This window comes from Lathyrus oleraceus, chromosome 6, assembly GCF_024323335.1.
Source record: "Lathyrus oleraceus cultivar Zhongwan6 chromosome 6, CAAS_Psat_ZW6_1.0, whole genome shotgun sequence".
NCBI lineage: Eukaryota > Viridiplantae > Streptophyta > Magnoliopsida > Fabales > Fabaceae > Lathyrus > Lathyrus oleraceus.
In genome coordinates this window covers 235,103,600-235,111,833 of record NC_066584.1, presented here as the reverse complement: position 1 = coordinate 235,111,833, position 8,234 = coordinate 235,103,600, and the positions used below count along the sequence as shown (strand labels likewise).

Here is an 8,234-nt window from a genome sequence, read left to right as displayed (position 1 = left end):
TATTATCCCATAATACCCATTAATCGACGATAAACCCCCCTTACCTGAGTTAATCCGGCGAATCTTAAGCTCCAAGCTCTTCTCTTCTCCAACCTTCTTCCTCTGGCTCTGCCTCTTTGTCCTTTTCCTCTTTCACGATGCTTCTCTGTTTCACGTGAAAACCTTTTTCCAAATGAGACTTTTCTCTTATTTCCAACTTATATATTTTCCAATAATAATTATTATTCCAAAATAATAACAATAATAATCCAATAATATTTCCAATTAATTAATTAAATTAATAAATAGTATATTAATTTAAATTAAATAATTAGCCTTATTTCATCGGGGTGTTACACAGGGCTCACCCACTTACTATCCGAGATCTGGTAGATTATACCTGCCTCAAGTAACTTAAGAACTTCCTTCTTAACAACATCACTCATTATAGGGTTTATTCTTCTCTGATGCTCCCTAGAGGGTTTTGAATCTTCTTCGAGCGAAATCCGATGCATGCATACGGATGGGCTTATACCTTTCAGGTCAGAGATATTATATCCTAAGGCTGAGGGATATCTTCGTAAAACGTTTAAAAGTTGGTTCGTCTCCTCTTGGCTCAAGGTAGCACTGACTATAACTGGGCGGTTCATCTTTTCATCAAGGAACTCGTATCTCAGGTTCTTAGGCAGTTCCTTAAGTTCTAAGGTTGGTTTCTTAGGGCATGGCATAGGATCTGGAGTAAGGGATAAACATTCGTAAAGGTTATCATCGATGTAAGGTTCTTTAAAGTCATCATCTTCCTTTATGGGGGTTGATGGTAACTTGATTGTTTTTATAATTTCTTTTTGTTCTAATTCTCTAACACATTCATCAATGATATCTAAGGCATAACACGAGTCTCCCATCACAGGTGCCATAAGAAATTTTGAAAGTATAAATTCTATTTTCTCGTCACCTACCTTAAATGTCAACTTTCCTTTCTTAACATCTATTATGGCTCCTGCAGTCGATAAGAATGGTCTACCTAGAAGAATTGGTACATCATTATCTTCTTTGATGTCCATGACGACAAAATCAGTAGGGATAAATAGTTGACCTATCCTAACAGGAACATCTTCTAGAATGCCTATCGGATATTTAACAGATCTATCGGCTAACTGAAGTGACATCTTAGTGGGTTGTAATTCTCCTAAGTTTAACCTCTCACAAACCGCTAAAGGCATTAAACTCACACTAGCTCCTAAGTCTAGAAAAGCTTTTTCGATGACATGATTACCCAAAAGGCAAGGAATGGAGAAATTTCCAGGATCTTTATCTTTCTTTGCTAATTTGTCCTCGAAAATAGCATTACATTCCAAAGGCTTCGGATCGTCAAGTCTACGTTTGTTGGTAAGGATGTCTTTCAAAAACTTTGCACAAGAAGGTATTTGGGTGATGGCTTCTGTGAAAGGGATTTCTACATGAAGTTTTTCTATAACTTTAATAAATTTTTGGTACTGTTTATTGATCTGGGTTTGTTTGAGTCTTTGGGGATATGGTATAGGTGGTTTATATGGTGGGGGCGGTACGTAGATTTTATCTTTAGGTTCTTCTCCTTTATCTCGACCTTCCTGATTTTCAGATTCCTCTAGTTCCTTTACTTTGTCTGGGGGTTTGGTACATTCCTTAGAAGTTTCAGGTTCACTTAATCTTGGGTTTGGTGGCTCATCATAAGCGTTCCCACTTCTTAGGGTAATGGCATTGGCTTGTCCTCTCGGATTTTGTTGAGGTTGTCCAGGGAATTGTCCTCCAGGTGTAGTCTGAGGGGCTTGGTTTAAAGCTACTTGAGAGATTTGGGTTTCAAGCATCTTGGTTTGAGTAACTATTTGGTCAACCTTGGTTCCAAACTGAGTAATCAATTCGTTAACATGAATGTTTTGGTTCATGAACTCCTTGTTTTGTTGGGTTTGAGCGGTGATAAAAATTTTCATAATTTTCTCAAGGCTCGACTTTGGTGGTACAGGTTGCATAGGTTGATTTGATCTAGGGGCTTGATAACTAGGTCTTGGAGGTGCATTATTTTGAATAGGGTTATTGTTTTTATAGGAGAAGTTAGGGTGATTCCTCCATCCAGGATTATAGGTATTCGAGTATGGGTTCCCTTGGGTGTAGTTCACTTGCTCGGAGTGGGTTTCGTTCAATAGACTGCATTCTGCGGATTGGTGTCCTTGGGTTCCACATATCTCACAATCCGACGAAACTGCGGCTACAGTATTCGGGTTTATGCACATATGCTCAACCTTAAGGGCTAATGCGTCCATTTTAGCCTGCATGATGTCTATAGAGCTTAGCTCATGCACTCCTCCTTGGGCTTCCTTTTTCTCAACTGTCGCTCGTTTGACTCCCCATGATTGATGGTTTTGAGCCATGTCTTCGATGAGGGCACTAGCTTCAGGATAAGGTTTGTTCATCAGAGCACCGCCTGCGGCAGCGTCGATGGTCATCTTTGTGTTATAATGAAGTCCATTATAGAAGGTTTGAATGATTAACCAATTTTCTAAGCCATGATGTGGGCATGCTCGTAACAACTCTTTATATCTCTCCCAAGCTTCGAACAACGATTCTCCATGGTTTTGGGTAAATTTAGTTATATGGTTTCGAAGAACGACGGTCTTACTCGGGGGAAAATATCTAGCAAGAAAAACTCTTCTAAGGTTATCCCAAGTCGTAATGGAATTGGGTGGAAGGGAATCTAACCATGATAGGGCTTTATCTCTGAGGGAAAAAGGAAATAATCTTAAACGTATTGCCTCAGGAGAAGCTCCATTGGTTTTAAAAGTATCTGCTAATTGAAGAAATATTTTTAAATGCTGGTTAGGGTTCTCGGTAGCGAGACCCGCGAATTGTCTCTGTTGCACTAGTTGTAACAGGGATGGTTTAAGTTCAAAATTATTGGCTGGGATGATTGGGTTTACTATACTAGAACTAGGTTCTTCATTAGATGGTTGAGCGAAGTCCTTAAGAGGTCTTTGGTTTTGATCTTCGGCCATAGCTCTCTTAATTCTATGAAAGAATAAACGTGCGTGAGTGTAACGTTCAGGTTCCGCCAGAGGGTTTACTAAGCTTAAACTTCCGGTGCTGCGAGTTCTTCGCATCGACCGGCGGGAAATAACCTAAGTCTAAACGATATAACAACAGAAAAATGAAATTTGACGAAATTGGTCCCCGGCAACGGCGCCAAAAACTTGATGCGTTGGAAAACTTGATGCGGTGTTCGCAAGTATATGAACGCGTCAGAGTAATATAAAAGATTATCGTATCCACATAGACCAATTGTCAAGCTATCGTTATCTGTTGTTATGGTGTTTATCAAAGGCAATCAAAATAAGTGTTTTTGTATTGTGCAATAAAAAGTAAAGTATTGAAATAGAATATAATTGATAAAGACAGGGTCGAATGTAATTCACGTAATTAATTGATAATCCAAGTACTTGCTAATAGAACTACTTATGGGCAATGTTTCCTACTTTGAAAAGAACTAATTTAACAGGAACTGTCGCTTTCGCGTATTCAAAACCGAGTTGTACTCCCTAATCAAACCCTCTTATTGTCACTTATAAAAAGGCGCGCATTGCGTTAGAGTAGTAAACCTATTTTTAAGAAATATAGTATCTTGACTAAGTTGAAAAGTATTATAACCTGGATTTCTTAACCAAAAGAGGTTCTCACGAACCAGACTCTAAACTTATAAATGCATGCGAAAATAGTTTTAAAATCTCTTTTCTTCTTGATGTTAAAAACTCCTAATGAACTAAAGAAAGCGCTTTCGCTGTTTTTGAAATAGTTAAAAACAATTAAGTTTATAAAGACGTTGGACGGCTTTCGATCTTACCCAACGGAATTGAAGTGCGGGAAAACTTAAGTTGAAAGTTAAAATAGCCCTTTAAGTGTTTCTACGAACAATTGTACGAATTACTGGTTTAATTACGATCCTTACATTCTAGCCTTATAAATTTAGCTAGACATGGTAAAGTAAAAGTGCATTAAAATAAATAAAAATAGTGCGAGTGCGGAAAGTAAATAATTTAAAGCGAGTGCGAGGAAATAAATAAAAGTAAAGCGAGCGCGAGGAAATAAATAAAGTAAAAGCGAGTGCGGGAAATAAATAAAGTAAAGCGAGTGGGGGAAATAAATAAAGTAAAGCGAGTGCGGGAAATAAATAAAGTAAAGCGAGTGCAGGAAATAAATAAAGTAAAGCGAGTGCGGGAAATAAATAAAGTAAAGCGAGTGCGGGAAATAAATAAAGTAAAGCGAGTGCGGGAAATAAATAAAGTAAAGCGAGTGCGGGAAATAAATAAAGTAAAGGCGAGTAATAAAAACCTGCTCCAATCGGAGGGCTGAGTAAATTGCAACGCGGAAAAGAAAATGGCGGCAGGATTAACTTCCTTCCAAAGTGCTCCAAACTCGATTACAGACTCTATCACAGACTTGATGACACAATTGTGGTAACACTCCAATGCGAAGCGATTACCACTATAAAATACTGAATATATGCCTAAGTGAAACAAAGTTGCTTCTGAGTTTGCCTCTGCTCTAAGTTTGGATGATTGTAAAACTGAATTTGCGTTTCTATTTATAAGCAAATAAAAAAGGTGGAATTAACTTGGATGCCCTTCAACTTGAAAATAGAGGAAACCGTTTCCTTCTTGTGGCACCCGCCACAAGGCTATGGCGCCCGCCACAAGGCTATGGCGCCCGCCACAAGCACAAAGTGGGGCGCCTTAGTGGATGAAGTGGGGAAACGTGGGAGTTGAGGAAGTTGGACTTGGACACGTCATGGCTTGGTCTGTGGAGCCCGCCATGGGGTAGGCCATAAGCACAAAATGCTGAATTTTAGGGTTTTTAGCTCTTTTTCACTCCTTTTCTCGATCGGGGCTCCGATTAAAGTAAAAACCTAAAATCAAAGGAAAACACAGTAATAACACAACAAAATGACAATAAAACAACTAGAATGCATGTGAAATCGGAGTCGAAAATACGTAAATTTTAGTGTTATCAATATGACCAAAAAATCTCTTTTTATTTATATAAATTGGAAGGATTACACTGAGTATAATTTTCAGAAACCAAAACAAAAAGATACAAGAGAAAAGGAGACTAGTCATCCTAAGGATCCCTAACAACAATGTCAGAAGATCTGGCTGAAGGCGCGTGCTTTCTTCGAATGCGATGGATCTCGGTCTCAAAAGAAGCCTTCATCCGAGTCTTCTCGAGGACAAGCTGGTTAACAATCTTCTTCCAAGCAACAAAAGGCTGAGGCGTGCAAGAAGATGAAACCTCTGGCTCTCTCTGTCTCTTCGTCACTCGTTCTTCAAGTAGTTCAATCAATGCATCTTTGTCCTTAAACTCCAACTGCAACTCTTCATGTTTTTTCCTCAAAGCATGGAAACGCTCTTCCCACATATCCTTCTCTTGCTTCATCTTGGCGAGCGCGTCTTCCAACTCCTCTACATCTTGGTTAAGGAGAGTTAATGGCTCAACCACAATCGTAGACATAGGTATTTCATAAGGATAAATCATCTTCAACTCCATAGCTCTCTTCTTCACCCAAAGAGTGTAAGCTTCCAAAGCTACACAATTGCACGAACCAAGCTCGAATCTTCCTTTCCTATGCACATCATGCCAAGCATGTACAATCTTCTGCTTCAAATTTTGGGGATCTTTACCCTCTTGATAGAAAATACCTTCTAACAACATGTTATTAGGTTTGTCTCTCAAGGGGAATCCAAGTTGACGACGAGCCAAAGCAGAGTTATAATTAATTCCTCCTTGTGTACCAATGAGAGGCACATTAGAGAATTCACCACAACTATCAATAATCTCCAAACTGCTTAAAGACGGATCATACTAAACTATATCATCATTAGTGAGAGACATTAGTCTCTGAGACCACCTTAGACATTGTTTGTTCTCCACAAAAGCAGGTGTCTGAGGCAAGTGTGAAATAAACCACTTGTATAGAAGAGGAATGCAACAGACAATCGTTCCACCACGTTTAGAATTCCTTAGATGCAAAGAGAAATACATATCACCCAACAAAGTAGGCACAAGATTCCCAATTAAGAAAAGTCTAATGGCGTTAACATCAACAAAACCATCAATGTTAGGGAACAAAGCTAATCCATAGATGAGCAACACAAAGATAGCTTCAAAAGCATCCACACTACCAACTTGAGCAAAAGTAGTAGCTTCCTTGATGAAGAAAGCAGATGGCAACCCAAATAACCCTCCTTTCTTCACCCAATGAGCCTCTATCTCAGACTTCTTCAAGTGAAGAGCTTCAACAATAATACTAGATCGGGGAACCTCCTACAATCCACTAAAAGGCACTCTACTAGAAACAGGTATCCCCAAAAGATGAGAATACTCCTCCAAGGTAGGCACAAGCTGAAAATCCAGGAAAGTGAGATAATGGTAGAGAGGATCATAGAACTGCACCAATACACTCAAAAGTCCTTCAACTACATCAGCAGACAAGATGGATAGAAGCTTCCCATGACGTTGTTTGAAGTCCAAGGGATCTAATACAAAGGATGCTAGCTTCCTTAACTCTTTCAAATCTGGACATCTAAAACTGTACTTCTTAGTGTTCCTTCGTCCACAATCCATGGTCTGAAAATATTTGCAAATGATACCTTAGTTCCTTGAAATTTTCGTGTGATGAATGTTATGATGCGTATGAATGCATGAATGCAACAATCACAAATAAAGGATCACACACATGGCAAACAAAGGTCAAGGGATGAATCAAGTCATTGTCAAGATCAATCATCCATTTTGGTGGATTATGGTTTGCACCTTATCAACACCCAAGTTCCATTGATATTGACAAGACTTGATTGGATCAACCAAGAATCAAGGGTTTGTTGCAAGTCACGAGCATGGAGTCTGGGTAAGAACCATCCCAAGGGAGTGAACTAAGGATAAAACTTGTAGATCATGTTCTAAAAAGTTCCTAGAGTCTTAATTCCATCCATCGGATATTACAGGTTAAGATGACTGACTCATCGACCTATAATATTCTCAAGAGAAACTCGTCTGAGTGTAGTATCGCGTAACAACTGTTATCAAGTCTACACTTGAACAGTTTCCACACTACGTCCTAAATAGGCCAAGATGGGTTAAATGTTCTAAGGTCCTCAGCTTCTCAGACCCAATTAGAGATAGTAATGCCTAACCACAAATACTTGCGTGACATTTCCAAATCCAAAGGAGTATCCACTGAGCAGATGGATCTCAAGCCAACTTGTTAAGGACTACTCCACACAAGTCGAACATGACTATACCATCCTCCTATCTTAATTGCACTCAAGTTAGGGTTAGAACTTATCTCACCACTCAGAGATCACCAAGCACAACAAGCAGATTATATCACACATGCATATATACAAACATCACATATATAAATATATTCACACAAAAAAGTAGGCTAAACTGATATGCACTAACCTTTGAGACTTATGCATTTCCTTCAAAATTCCTAAAACAACTTTGTTAACTTTTGGAATATTAATTCTTTTGTGACTCAGAAGAAGTAATCTGCCTTATAATTGAAAGAATGACAGAATTTGATACATGCATATAAAATAAACGAGATTGATATGAAATAAAGGAGAAATAAGAAATGGAATTAAGTAGAAGGGGCGCCACACTCTTTCTAATCCAAGAGAGAATGATAAGCCTATGGATGAGGATCACCACAAGAAAAGGATTTCTTGATAAGATCAATTTTGGTCCAATCCAGAACCTAAGAGCAAATACTCTCACTTACACAATGTGTAAACTTGCCAAAATTCATTGATTCAAAAAGAAGATACATGCCTCCTTTATATAGGAATGGCTTAAGATGATGAAATAAGTAAAAATTAACTCCTAAGAAAACAAAAGGTTTCAGCCACTAATTATCATGATAGTGGGTTGAGTTATTTCAAAGAAAGTGTAAAATAAAGAAGAGATAGTGGGGTTCTTGAAAGGGCAGAATAATGGCAATTCTTTATTTACCATTTCTCTTGCAATTTTCGTCCATTATAGTGTGGTTATTGGTATTTCCTTTATTTTTATTTATTTATGCATTATTGGGCCTTTTATCACATGCTTGGAAGATAAGAATAAACTTGGGCTCTTTTTCTTCAATCTGGCCCATGCATTCTATTGACTTGATCATGAAGTGAACTAAAGCATCATTGACTCTTCTTGCACATGCCCTTGTCATAGGA

The 8,234-nt window shown here is 38.4% G+C and overlaps 1 non-coding gene across 1 annotated transcript; it reads left to right on the top strand.

Annotated features, from left to right (window-relative positions):
• The first annotated feature begins 2,517 nt into the window (after positions 1 to 2,517).
• On the top strand, positions 2,518 to 2,624 carry LOC127099648 (small nucleolar RNA R71). The gene has a single exon (XR_007794128.1). It is a non-coding gene; the product is annotated as a small nucleolar RNA R71 (small nucleolar RNA).
• The last annotated feature ends 5,610 nt before the right edge of the window (positions 2,625 to 8,234 follow it).